The sequence below is a fragment of the Triticum dicoccoides genome, chromosome 6A (genome assembly GCF_002162155.2).
Source record: "Triticum dicoccoides isolate Atlit2015 ecotype Zavitan chromosome 6A, WEW_v2.0, whole genome shotgun sequence".
Lineage (NCBI taxonomy): Eukaryota > Viridiplantae > Streptophyta > Magnoliopsida > Poales > Poaceae > Triticum > Triticum dicoccoides.
Genome location: NC_041390.1, coordinates 506,169,058 through 506,183,179, shown reverse-complemented (window position 1 = coordinate 506,183,179; position 14,122 = coordinate 506,169,058). Strand labels below are relative to the sequence as shown.

Genomic DNA, 14,122 nt, shown 5'->3' with positions numbered 1-14,122 from the left:
CAATGCCGAAGACAATACTGCGCGCCGGACTCATCGTCATTGAAAGCCTGGTTCAGGGGCTACTGTGGGAGTCCTAGATTAGTGGGTCTCCGGACAGCCTGACTATCTCCATTGGCCGGACTGTTAGACTATGAAGATACGGGATTGAAGACTTCGTCTCGTGTCCGGATGGGACTCTACTTGGCGTGGAAGGCAAGCTAGGAAATACGGATATGTGTATCTCCTCCTTTGTAACCAACCTTGTGTAACCCTAACCTCTCCGATGTCTATATAAACCGGAGGGTTTTAGTCCGTAGGACAACATACAATCATACCATAGGCTAGCTTCTAGGGTTTAGCCTCTCCGATCTCGTGGTAGATCTACTCTTGTACTACCCATATCATCAATATTAATCAAGCAGGACGTAGGGTTTTACCTCCATCAAGAGGGCCCAAACCTGGGTAAAACATTGCATCCCCTAACTCCTGTTACCATCCGCCTTAGACGCACAGTTCGGGACCCCCTACCCGAGATCCGTCGGTTTTGACACCGACAGGCACCCTAGAACACACAAGTTGATCATTGATCTCTTAGCCGTTTGCGGTGCCCCCCTCCACCTCGATCATATCGTAGAGGTGCTTAGGCGAAGCCCTGTTCCGGCAGCATCATCATCACCGTCATCACGCCGTCGTGCTAACGAAGCTCTCCCTCGACACTCTGCTGGATCGTGAGTTCGTGGGACGTCACCGAGCCAAACGTGTGTAGGTCGCGGAGGTGTCGTACCTTCGGTGCTAGGATCGGTCGATCATGAAGACGTACGACTACATCAACCGCATTGTCATAACGCTTCCGCTTACGGTCTACAAGGGTACGTGGACAACACTCTTCCCTCTCGTTGCTATGCATCACCATGATCTTGCGTGTGCGTAGGATTTTTTTTGAAATTACTGCGTTCCCCAACAGGGTCGACGCTATGCGTGGTTTGCCCCCTGGACAGATCTGATCTGGCCGGTGCATCCTGCTCGATGTGCGGCGGCTCAGATCGGCGGCGACCCATGCACACGATGCTTGATGGAGGTTCTTCGAGCAGATCCGAGTGAAAACCTCGTTCTCAGCTTGATGCCAAGACCAGCGTTGGCGGCACTCTTTTTGTGTCATTACCTTCTTGAAAGGCATCGCCGTGGAGAAGCTTCAGACCTCTATCCGCTACCTCCAGGGAAACCCTAGATCAGTAGATCGGATGACGGCGGCGCGTTGGTGTCGTTTCCTCCTTGGGGGCGTCATTCTTGGAGGCGTACACGGGATCGAGGGACCAGTGGGCGGCTTTTTTGGTGGAGCGATGCTTCATCCTACACATTGATGATGGTGGATCTCGGCGGCGTGGCGCAGTGGAGACTCGGCGCCCGATGCGCGGTGATGGACTCGCGCAGAAGGAGGTAGTTATCTGGCGTCATGGTGGCGTCGATGGCAGAGTGGCCTAACAAGGTAGAAGCCTCAATATTTGCTCTAAAGATGGACCTATGGAAGATGGCGGCGACGACACATGTGAGTGCGTCAGACCAGTTTATGCCCCAGACCCGGTATGTGCCTCGGCTGGGGCTTGTGGCTTTTGATGGTAGGCTTAGGTGAGTGGTCTGGGTATTTGGACTAGCTAGCACCCCTTCATCATATGTATAGGATTAGTGGCATATGTTGCCAAGATGGCGGATTCAGGCATATTGTTGTAATACTTTGTAAGGTCGTCGAGAATAATCAATAAAGTGGCCGCATGCATCTCCCACATGCAGAGGCCGGGGGTCATCCTCCTTTTCTAAAAAATATATTCTACATAACAATCACTGTTCAAGATATCTTCCGATATTCCGATAAATCAGCCGATTTATCGCTTACCAGTCTGACCGATAAGATATATCGGCCGATAAATCAACCGATATGATGATAAACCAGCCGATATGCCGATAAACTGGCCGATTTACCCCTTATCATGGGTCGACCGATAAGTTCCCGATAAGCGATATCCCCAACATTAATAACAATAAGCACAGATTTTAGTTGAACCGAAGAACTACCGCACAAAAATGCACTCACTTTGTCCATTTCACACTTGAAGAAAACCCATCATGTTCTGTCGTCTTCGATACCTGGCGCAGCACCAGCCGCCAGCAGTCATCACACTTGATGATCGGTAGACAGACACTGACGAGTTGCTAGGGGAGGGCTGAACCCGACCAACCGGCGGACGAGGATCCGCCCGCGGTCGGACAACAATTCGAACGGCGAGCTACGGAAGACATACCGCAAGGCGGTGCGGTGAGCTCTGGTTGGCTGTGTGGCTCGGTTTTGCGGGGCATACGTTCATCGAATCCGTCCACGGTGGCGACGGGCGTAGATGTGTTGAATCCGGTGGCGCGAGGACGAGCATCGACCGAATTGAAGTGGGTGGAGGAGTGGCGGGTGCTATGGGGCAACTGCGGTGGTGCATGGTAACCGGCGGGGGCAAGGACGGCCGCGCCGGAGTGGATGTGGTCGAGCGTTGGAGAGGGGCGGTCGCCGGAGGAGGGGATTTTTTTCCTAAGAAGTGGCATCGGTCGAATAAATATAAGAGACCACCGACGCGAGAAGTAATGACAGTTACAAGGCGCTAAAGCCGATAAGGAGTTTACCATGCCATCGCCCCATCGTCGAGACCTGCCCCCTTGGCGACGATTTGGCAATGGATCCGGGGCCGCATCCCTTGCGGCACGGAGGTGCTCAAGCGACATGACCCGGGCGATGGGATCCGTCCTCTATGTGGGACGGCGGAAGACTCCAACCACATCTTCTTCTCTTGTGTGTCCGCCCAGTTCCTGTGGAGTTGCTTCCGCGAGGTGGTTGGTGGTCGTTGGTGCAACACCAACTTCCCGGACCTCTTCGCTGAGCTTCATACCTTACCTCCAACGGGCCACCACATTAGGTGGCTGGCTATTGGGGTCCTTGCCCGTACGCTATGGACGGTTCGAAATAAGCTTGTGATCCAGTGTATCCCTTTGCGACGTGCGACTGACGTGGTGTTCAAAATGTGTGGCTATTTGCAGCTCTGGCGGTCGCTTAGCCGTCCTCAGGACCAGGATGCCATCAACATCATCATCGCCGACCTTCGCTCGATGGCTCTCCGCTTGGCGCCGCCGCTTCCTCCACCACCACCGGAGCCGGATTAACATCTTTGTTTGCGGTGTGTCCGCCTTTTATTATTTTAGGGCTTGTTGAGTTGTGCCCTCAGCAGTACCCTTTCGTGCCTCGTACTTCGTGTTGTGCTACCTTGTGTGTAGGTGTGTGAGTGTTGAACCTTTTGGATGTGGTGGTTTGCTTTATATATAAAGCGGGGCGAAAGCCTTTCTCCGTAAAGCCAATAAGGGGTTAGCTAGGTCCGGTTTAGCATCTTAAAACCAAAATTTTACTCTAAAACTTTTTAAAGGATCGGCTAGAGATGACCTTGTCTTGGTATCCATGATCATGACACAGTGTTCACCAATAACTTGAGGCGACAGAAATCATACACCACACACACTCAAATCAGTCATCTATTTATGCTTGAATATCTTTACGTGGAGTACTGCACCATACATATTTGTCAATTGAGTTTTGAAGGAAGAGATGGAACATGACACCTGGTTATACATACTACTATTGCAACAATGTATAAGCATAAAAAAATCAGTAAATAAACAATTTGGACATGGCTAGTTACATGCATGGTTAAGTACTGAAGAATGAAGAAGCTCTGCTCACCAGTCATCACTTGCCCAGATCGGAGCTGATTGCTTCAGTGTTGTACTGAGGAGGCCATGCGGGCGCCGCGCTGAGAGATGGAAACAGAGCTTTCTGAAATGCATGTTCCCGAGCGAATATGGAATCGTTAATATTCAGTTCTTGCAGCTTGCACAGCATAATCTTCTTCGGATAAGAAACCAGGAAGAGAACAGAAGGCACATTTGAAGTCAAGCTAGTTCTAATTTTCTCCGGATTGCTTGACGAATCTTCTCAATCTAAACATGTCTCTTTCACAAAGGTGAAAAAAACGCATTCTGCATGAAAAGAAACACGTGCTGCTAAAAGAAGCTGTATGTTGAACAGAAGAAATATTTGCTGTCAACATACGGTGCCTGGATTTTAATTTTAGTAAGCAATGTGTTGTGAAGTGTGGCTGCTCTTCGGACTCCAGATATTGACGCCGTGCAGTCAAATCTGGGACCGGCTGTTTTATCAACAATGTCGCCTCTCTCGTGTCATTATCAGTACGCTCTTAGTGCAGTTCAGACTTAGGCGAGTACTCGAAACACAGAGCAAACAACAGAAACAAAACCAAGGTTAACTTTGTAGAGGAAAAGGTCACTCTCTTGCACAGACTAGGATCCAAGTAGGTGCAAAATTCGAACTGAAACTTGGCCCGGTAGAGAACAGACAATAGAGAAAAAGCATAATGTCACTTGAAAAACTTCAAGAGAATTCAGAGCTGAGACTAAGGACCAAATCATCACAAATCAAAAGGGACAAAACTTAAAATTGATACTCCCAGTTCAAGGTCATTCACACTCACAGTTTCATAGAAAATTATGACGCCACTCACAGTTTTATAGTAGTAACCACAGAAAATAGAAAGAAGCCCTAGGTCACTCACAGTTTCAGACTTCGGAAAACAGCCATGGTCATTCAGAGAATTCAGAATAACAACAAAGCTGCAAATCAAAATGACCAAAACTTAGAATTAAAATTTGGCAGGGGCCGCGCGAACGCGTACCCCCTCTATCACAAATTACGACATCCACTCTCCCTCAAAGGGGAGATGGTAGGCCAGCGCACCCACAAAGTGCAATGTGGGCCACTTGCCTAGGCCATGGCTCTTCTTGATCAGCCATAGACCCCGTCCAGGTAAGTATGTTTCAAGGTTGCCCAATGCCCTCCTAATATAGGTTGCGCTGCCTTTGCTCCCTCCTTGGACGGGCGATGTGGTACTAAAGCAAAGAAAGTATTCCTCGTCTGGTGTCTGTTGCGGGTTTCAGGGACGAGGAATTCGAACAGGACACCGTGCATATGGGCCTATCGGTACCAACCGGGCCAGATTGGCATTGGAAAAGAGTCACCCGGGTCGATGTGGGCTGTGGCACGGTGGGTTATGTGTGTATGTAGCTGCAAACGGAGAACTATGGCAGGTCAAACTTGTCACGGGATACCGCCACGGCTGCGTGATCCTCTATCGCTTATCACCAATAACTTTCCAGGTTTTGCCGCTGAGTTTCTGAACCATGAGAGATGTCTGAACTCGGAACCCTAAAGAAGCTCAGTCAAGCGTCAGGACTCATGGCATGAACATCCATGGAAACAGAGCACGACGGCAAGGAAAAAATGGAAGTCTATCTAGCTGGTTATATAAAGCCGTGATACTCATATAAGCTCAACTTTCCTGAGCGGATGCCAAGATGCCCATTTTTTTACTGAGAAATAATCAGATGAATTTCTTGGATTCTTGTTGCTGCTGTTGGTAGCAAAAGAACAATGGCATTCAAATTAGGCAGCGACAACACTTGTTGGTCGGTACAAACAATGAGGGTGCTATGATGTTTTGACATCAACTGCATATCTTACATTTATGGCCTGAAAGATATACATGTAATCACCTTATATAGACATGAAAAATAAGACATAAAAATAGTTTTGCTGACCTAGCAAATTGTTGTTGATAGTTGCTATAATCTATACCACCATACACACACATCAGCTTCACATCATGCTCATGTCTACATATAAAAAACGACAGAGGCACTTACCTCTAGAATAACAATCTGCAAACCAGAATGCAGTATGGATTCTCAAAAAAAAAAAGTATGGCTTCTCGAGTCCACAAGTTGGCACGAAAGATGTCACACAGATCCATCTCAGAATTTTGTGTTAGTATGATTGATGCAGATTTTGTAGTAACTGAACACATAAACAGTCAAATTCAGTGAACCATCGTATCTTATAGTAGTACTATTAGATAGAGAAGCCATAACCATGAATTTGAATAAAGAGATCACTTAAAAAACAGATATGTGACCAGATCACGATTTCAGCGTAAGAAATGTACGTTCCTGTTTATGACGCGGTATAGTTCTAGTGACACATCACATACTGAATTTGAGTTATTTATAGCAAATCAGTTTCAAACAACTTGCATGAAGTTTTAAATTAGCACTTGATCAGTTAGATGGCTAAAAGTTTCAGGAGTAAGGCCCGTTGATGTAAATCAAAGAAACCTGGTAGTGCTAGATCTACATAATTTAAATAAGTGGCCAGATGATGTAGGAGAACTGACCAGATCATGCTAATAAGAATATCTTCTTTCTCAACTGGTACCAAGAAAAAGATTAAGAATAACGTTCGACAAAATGATTTTCAAAAGGAACACAAAAAACACATCCTCCAAAGAGAAAATTACTTACAGTTACTTCAAATTTAAATAATATGATGAGAGGAATGTTTGTTTCACGAATAAACAAAATGCTCAAATGGTAGCAGCTTCTATAAATAAGCTTGACACGCCAAACCGCAAAAAATGAAAAAAAAAAGTATGCAAAAGAATGATGAGCAAGTACATTCTGAAAGGACAGTAGCTTTGCCAACGAGTAGAGTCATCTGATCATACAGTTAATTGGCGGTCTGTTGCATTCGACACAGAACGTTAGTGCAACCGCTAGAATTTGCAAGCGAAATGAGCTCTAAAAATAGATATCACCATATATCCGCCACTTCCATAGAGATGCAGATTGTTTATATTAGCAATCATGTATTTACAAAGATGTATTAGATAATGAAATTTCAAAACCATCGCTCTCCCTCAATTTAATTGGCTCGACCACCCGACCCCCGCGTCGCCAACACTAGGCGACACGAGGGGAGATCGGGTCGCCAACTCTCAGCCACCTCTCTCCGATCTCTTCCTCCCGCCGCCGCCCGAGTTCATGTCGGCGAAGCCCGGGCTGTGGGCTGTGACGGCGGCGGCGGGGTCTCCTCCCTCGCGCGAGATGGCGTCCTCTTCTGGCGGCGGCGACATGGTCTACGGTGATTCGGCGGCGCGGTGCCACGGGATCCCGGTGGCGGACGTGGCGGTGGCGACCGCGGCAGCACGACCTTCCCGCGGCAGAGGCGCCCCTGTGGCAGCGGCCTAAGTCTCGGATCTCGTCGGGCTCAGATGGGCTTTGGCGGGCCGACGGATCTGGTACGCTGCGGCAGGTTCGCGTGGTGAGCCTGACAAAGCCGACTGCTTTGGCACCGTGCTGGTGCTGCGGCCGGTCAGGCGGCTGGATCCTTGTGGTCCAGTCCCCGACAGAGAAGGCGGTGATCCGTGCACAAGAAGTTGGATGGAGTTCTTCGAACATATCTGGGTGAAAACCCGCTCTCAGCTAGATGCCAAGGCCGGCGATGGCGGCGCTCTGTGGTGTCCTTCCCTTGTTGAAGACATCACCATGGAGAAGTTCTAGACCACTAGCTTCTACCTCCGGGTGAAACCATAGATCGGTAGATCGCAAGACGGCAGCGTTTTCGTGTTGTTTACCCTTGGGGCATCATTCTTGGAGGTGTACGCGGGCTCGAGGGACCAGTGAATGACATCTTTGGTGGAGCGGTGCTTCATCCTACACAATGATGGTGATGGATCTCGACGGTGTGGTGTTCTGGAGATTGGGTGTCCGATGTGCGACGATGGACTCGCGCAGGAGGATGACGTTGTATAGTGTCGTGATGGCGTCGATGTTATAGAGGCCTGGCATGGTTGATGCGTCAGTTTCTGCCCTGAAGATGGACCGATGAAAGAAGGTGGTGACGGGCCTTGCAGTGTGCGCATGTGGTGCCCACTATGAGTGTGCTGGACCGATGTGTGACCCGGTCCGGGTATGTGCCTAGGCTGGGGCATCCAACTTTAGATGTTAGGCTTTGGTGCGATGTCTATTTGGTATTAGGCTCGGACATTTGGCGCCCCTTCATCAAGGGGATAGGAGTAGCAACAAGTGTTGCCAAGATGGTGACTTCAGGCGTACTGATGTATTACTTTCTAAGGTATTTGTGAATAATTAATAAAATAGCTGCATGCATCTCCGAGATGCAGAGGTCGGGGGTACATCCTCCTTTTCCAAAAATAAAATTACAACCTGTAGCCAGTATCCTGAGGGGGAGGACAGAGTATCATTAGGATGCAAATAAAAACTTCTGTATTTACAACCTACAAAAAGGCTAGCAGAATTCTGTATTCCATGGGCCAAAACTAGTTCAACAGAAACACTACTACTTTATTTACACACTTCAATAGAAACACAACTTCCTTGCCTTCTCCTACAGCACACTTGTTTCTTCTCTGCCTCCTCAAACTTGGACATTGCGTCCTCTCCAATCTCATCTCTAGAAACTAGTGCATCACCATTTAATATACCTCTAGCTATCAATATATCAATATATTCTTCTTCCCAAAATCAAAAGTTGCCACTATTCTACATAACAATAAATACAAATTTTAGTTGAACTGAAGAACAACCGCACAAAAATGCACTCTTCTTTGTTGACTTCTCTAGCTTGCACACTTGTTTCTTCTCTGCCTCCTCAAACTTGGAGAGTGTGTCCTCTCCAATCTCATCTCTAGCAACTAGTGCACCACCATTTAATAGACCTCTGGCGATCAATACATCAATGTATTCTTCTTCCCAAAACCGAAAGTTGCAAATATTCTACATAATGAACACCCCATCCATTTCCTGCATATATCGTCCATCCACACTGAGCTTGATCCAGCCCAACTTTGGAGCGGAGCAACCCACTCCGTAAAGGCAACTCAAGAGGAAAGCGTCCTGACAAGCAGGCCCACCCGCACCCCCTGCGTAGCCCCCGCTCGGGCGACTCGGGCGGGATCGCAACCCTAGCCGCCGGGGGTTCCTCGTCCTTCTATCCCTCACTCCACCGACGCCGAAGGATGCCGCCGGCCTATAGCCCCGGGGCTGACGGCGGTGGCGGGGCCTTCCCTCTCTCCTGCGCCATGGGGGCGGTGCGGAAGCTCGCGGCGTGTGGTGGCATAGCCGATCTGGCCTTGGTGGCGTGGCGGGCCTGCCTTGACCAGCAGCGGCATGGCGGCTACCTCGGCCTAGGGCGGCGATGGTGGCGGGTGCGGCGGCCGGCCCTGCTTCGGGCAGCGGCCTTGGCTGCGTTCGGGGGTGGCGGCTGGGTCTGCGGCGAAGGACCATCTGACCTCGAATCGGCGGTGGCGGCATGGAGGGCCTGGTGGTTGGGTCGGCGCCATGCATGGTTTGAAGGAAATATGCCCTAGAGGCAATAATAAGTTGTTATTTATATTTTCTTATATCATGATGAATGCTTATTATTCATGCTAGAATTGTATTAACCGGAAACTTAGTACATGTGTGAATACATAGACAAACAGAGTGTCACTAGTATGCCTCTACTTGACTAGCTCGTTAATCAAAGATGGTTAAGTTTCCTAACCATAGACATGAGTTGTCATTTGATAAACGGGATCACATCATTGGAGAATGATGTGATTGACATGACCCATCCGTTAGCTTAGCACTATGATCGTTTAGTTTATTGCTATTGCTTTCTCCATAACTTATACATGTTCCTATGACTACGAGATTATGCAACTCCCAGATACAGGAGGAACACTTAGTGTGCTATCAAATGTCACAACGTAACTGGGTGATTATAAAGATGCCCTACAGGTGTCTCTAATAGTGTTTGTTGAGTTGGCATAGATCGAGATTAGGATTTGTCACTCGATTGTCGGAGAGGTATCTCTGGGCCCTCTCGGTAATGCACATCACTATAAGCCATGCAAGCAATGTGACTAATGAGTTAGTTGCGGGATGTTGCATTACGGAATGAGTAAAGAGACTTGCCAGTAACGAGATTGAACTAGGTATGATGATACCCATGATCGAATCTCGGGCAAGTAACATACCGATGACAAAGGGAACAACGTATGTTGTTATGCAATTTGACCGATAAAGATCTTCGTAGAATATGTAGGAACCAATATGAGCATTGGTTATTGACCAGAGATGAGTTTTGGTCGTCTCTACATAGATCTCAAACCCGTAGGGTTCGCACGCTTAACGTTCGATGACGATCGATATTATGAGTTTATGTGTTTTGATGTACCGAAGGTAGTTCAGAGTCCCGGATGAGATCATGGACATGAAGAGGAGTCTCGAAATGGTCGAGACATAAAGATTGATATATTGGATGACTATATTCGAACACCGGAATGGTTCTGAGGTGTATCGGGTATTTACCGGAGTACCGGGGTGTTACCGTAACCCCCTGGGGAGTTAATGGGCCTTGATGGGCCATATTGGAAGAGAGGAAGAGGCGGCCAGGTGTGGCGCGCGCCACCCTAGGCCCAATCCTTATTGTGGTAGGGTTGGGGGGGGGCCCTTTCGTTCTCTCCCTCTTCCCTTCCTTCCCCCTCCTAGTTGGACTAGGAAAGGGGGGAAACCTACTCCTAGTAGGAGTAGGAATCCCCCCTTGGGGCGCGCCCTAGGAGGCCGGCCCTCCCCCTCCTCTGCTCCTTTATATACGGGGGAGGGGGTACCCCATAGACACAAAAGTTGATCTTAGCCATGTGCGGTGGCCCCCTCCACAGATTTCCACCTCGATCATATTGTCGTAGTGCTTAGGTGAAGCACTGCGTCAGTAACTTCATCATCACCATCAACACGCCGTTGTGCTAGCAAAACTCTCCCTCGGCCTCAGCTGGATCTAGAGTTCGAGGGATGTCATCGAGCTGAACGTGTGCAGATCACAGGGGTGCCGTGCGTTCGGTACTTGATCGGTTGGATCGCGAAGATGTTCGACTACATCAACCGCGTTACTTAACGCCTCCGCTTTTGGTCTACAAGGGTATGTGGACACACTCTCCCCGCTCGTTGCTATGCTTCTCCTAGATAGATCTTGCATGATCGTAGGATTTTGGAAATACTACGTTCCCCAACAGTGGCATCAGAGCCAGGTCTATGCGTAGATGTTATATGCACGAGTAGAACACAAAGGAGTTGTGGGCGTGGGTATATACATATTGCTTGTCGTCACTAGTTGTTTCTTGATTCGGCGGTATTGTTGGATGAAGCTGACCGACATTACATGACCGTGTTCATGAGACTGGTTCTACCGACATGCTTTGCACATAGGTGGCTGGTAGGAGTCAGTTTCTCCAACTTTAGTTGAATCGGATTCAATGAACACGGTTCTTTCTGAAGATCAAAAAGCAATCACTATACCACGTTGTGGTTTTTGATGCATAGGTAAGAACGGTTCTTGCTAAGCCCATAGCAGCCATGTAAAACTTGCAACAACAAAGTAGAGGACGTCTAACTTGTTTTTGCAGCTCATGTTGTGATGTGATATGGTCAAGACGTGATTATATAAATTATTGTATGAGATGATCATGTTTTGTAACACGGTTATCGGCAACTGGTAGGAGCCATATGGTTGTCGCTTTATTGTATGAAATGCAATCACCATGTAATTGCTTTACTTTATCACTAAGCAGTAGCGATAGTCGTGGAAGCAATAGTTAGCGAGACGACAACGATGCTACGATGGAGATTGAGGTGTCAAGCCGGTGACGATGGTGATCATGACGGTACTTTGAAGATGGAGATCAAAGGCACAAGATGATGATGACCATATCATATCACTTATATTGATTGCATGTGATGTTTATCCTTTATGCATCTTATTTTGCTTAGTACGACGGTAGCATTATAAGATGATCTCTCACTAAATTTCAAGGTATAAGTGTTCTCCCCGAGTATGCACCGTTGCTACAGTTCGTCGTGACGAGACACCACGTGATGATCGGGTGTGATAAGCTCTACGTTCACATACAACGGGTGCAAGACAGTTTTGCACACGCAGAATACTCGGGTTAAACTTGACGAGTCTAGCATATGCAGATATGGCCTCGGAACCCTGAGACCGAAAGTTCGAGCGTGAATCATATAGTACATATGATCAACATAGTGATGTTCACCATTGAAAACTACTCCATCTCACTTAGATGATTAGAGGGATGTCTATCTAAGTGGGAGTTCTTAAGTAATATGATTAATTGAACTTTAATTTATCATGAACTTAGTACCTGATAGTATTTTGCATGTCCATGTCATTGTAGATAAATGGCCCATGTTGTTGTTCCGTTGAATTTTAATGCATTCCTAGAGAAAGCTAAGTTGAAAGATGATGGTAGCTACTGCATGGACTGGGTCCGTAACTTGAGGATTATCCTCATTGCTGCATAGAAGAATTACGTCCTGGAAGCACCGCTAGGTGCCAAACCCGCTGCAAGAGCAACTCCAGATGTTATGAACACCTGACAGAGCAAAGCTGATGACTACTCGATAGTTCAGCGTGCCATGCTTTACGGCTTAGAACCGGGACTTCAACGACGTTTTGAATGTCATGGAGCATATGAGATGTTCCAGGAGTTGAAGTTAATATTTCAAGCAAATGCCTGGATTGAGAGATATGAAGTCTCCAATAAGTTCTACAGCTGCAAAATGGAGGAGAATAGTTGTGTCAGTGAGCATATACTCAGAATATTTGGGTACCACAATCACTTGAATCAGCTGGGAGTTAATTTTCCGATTGATAGTGTCATTGACAGAGTTCTTCAATCACTGCCACCAAGCTACAAAAGCTTCGTGATGAACTATACTATGCAAGGGATGGATAAGACAATTCCCGAGCTCTTCGCGATGCTAAAGGCTGCGGAGGTAGAAATCAAGAAGGAGCATCAAGTGTTGATGGTCAACAAGACCACCAGTTTCAAGAAGAAGGGCAAAGGGAAGAAGGGGAACTTCAAGAAGAATGGCAAGCAAGTTGCTACTCAAGTGAAGAAGCCCAAGTCTAGACCTAAGCCTGAGACCGAGTGCTTCTACTACAAAGGGACTGGTCACTGGAAGCGAAACTGCCCCAATTATTTGGCGGATAAGAAGGATGGCAAAGTGAAAGGTATATTTGATATACATGTTATTGATGTGTACCTTACTAATGCTCGCAGTAGTGCCTGGGTATTTGATACTGGTTCTGTTGCTAATATTTGCAACTCGAAACAGGGGCTACAGATTAAGCGAAGATTGGCTAAGGATGAGGTGACGATGCGCGTGGGAAATGGTTCCAAAGTAGATGTGATCGCCGTCGGCACGCTACCTCTACATCTACCTTCGGGATTACTTTTAGACCTGAATAATTGTTATTTGGTGCTAGCGTTAAGCATGAACATTATATCTGGATCTTGTTTGATGCGAGACGGTTAATCATTTAAATCAGAGAATAATGGTTGTTCTATTTATATGAGTAATGTCTTTTATGGTCATGCACCCTTGATGAGTGGTCTATTTTTACTAAATCTTGATAGTAGTGATACACATATTCATTGTATTGAAGCCAAAAGATATAAGTTTAATAATGATAGTGCAACTTATTTGTGGCACGGTGATTGATACATCTCCAACGTATCTACTTTTCCAAACACTTTTGCCCTTGTTTTGGACTCTAACTTGCATGATTTGAATGGAAATAACCCGGACTGACGCTGTTTTCAGCAGAATTACCATGGTGTTATTTATGTGCACGAGCAAACGTTCTTGGAATGACCTGAAACTTCACGGAGCCACTTTTCAAAAAATAAGAAAAATACCTGCAAAAGATGAGGGTGGGGGCGCGCCCCTACCTCGTGGGCCCCCTGTTGCCTCTCCGACTCCAACTCCAACTCCATATATTGTGTTTTGGAGAGAAAAAAATCAGAGAGATGAAATCATCCTATTTTACGATACGGAGCCACCGCCAAGCCCTAAAACCTCTCGGGAGGGCTGATCTGGAGTCCGTTCGGGGCTCTGGAGAGGGGAATCCATCGCCATCGTCATCATCAACCATCCTCCATCACCAATTTCATGATGCTCACCGCCGTGCGTGAGTAATTCCATCGTAGGCTTGCTGTACGGTGATGGGTTGGATGGGATCTATCATGTAATCAAGTTAGTTTTGTTAGGGTTTGATCCCTAGTGTCCACTATGTTCTGAGATTGATGTTGCTATGACTTTGCTATGCTTAGTGATTGTCACT

The 14,122-nt window shown here is 47.2% G+C and overlaps 1 non-coding gene across 1 annotated transcript; it reads right to left on the bottom strand.

Annotated features, from left to right (window-relative positions):
• Positions 1 to 4,734: 4,734 nt before the first annotated feature.
• Positions 4,735 to 4,896, bottom strand: LOC119319827. The gene has a single exon (XR_005154650.1). It is a non-coding gene; the product is annotated as a U1 spliceosomal RNA (small nuclear RNA).
• Positions 4,897 to 14,122: the final 9,226 nt, after the last annotated feature.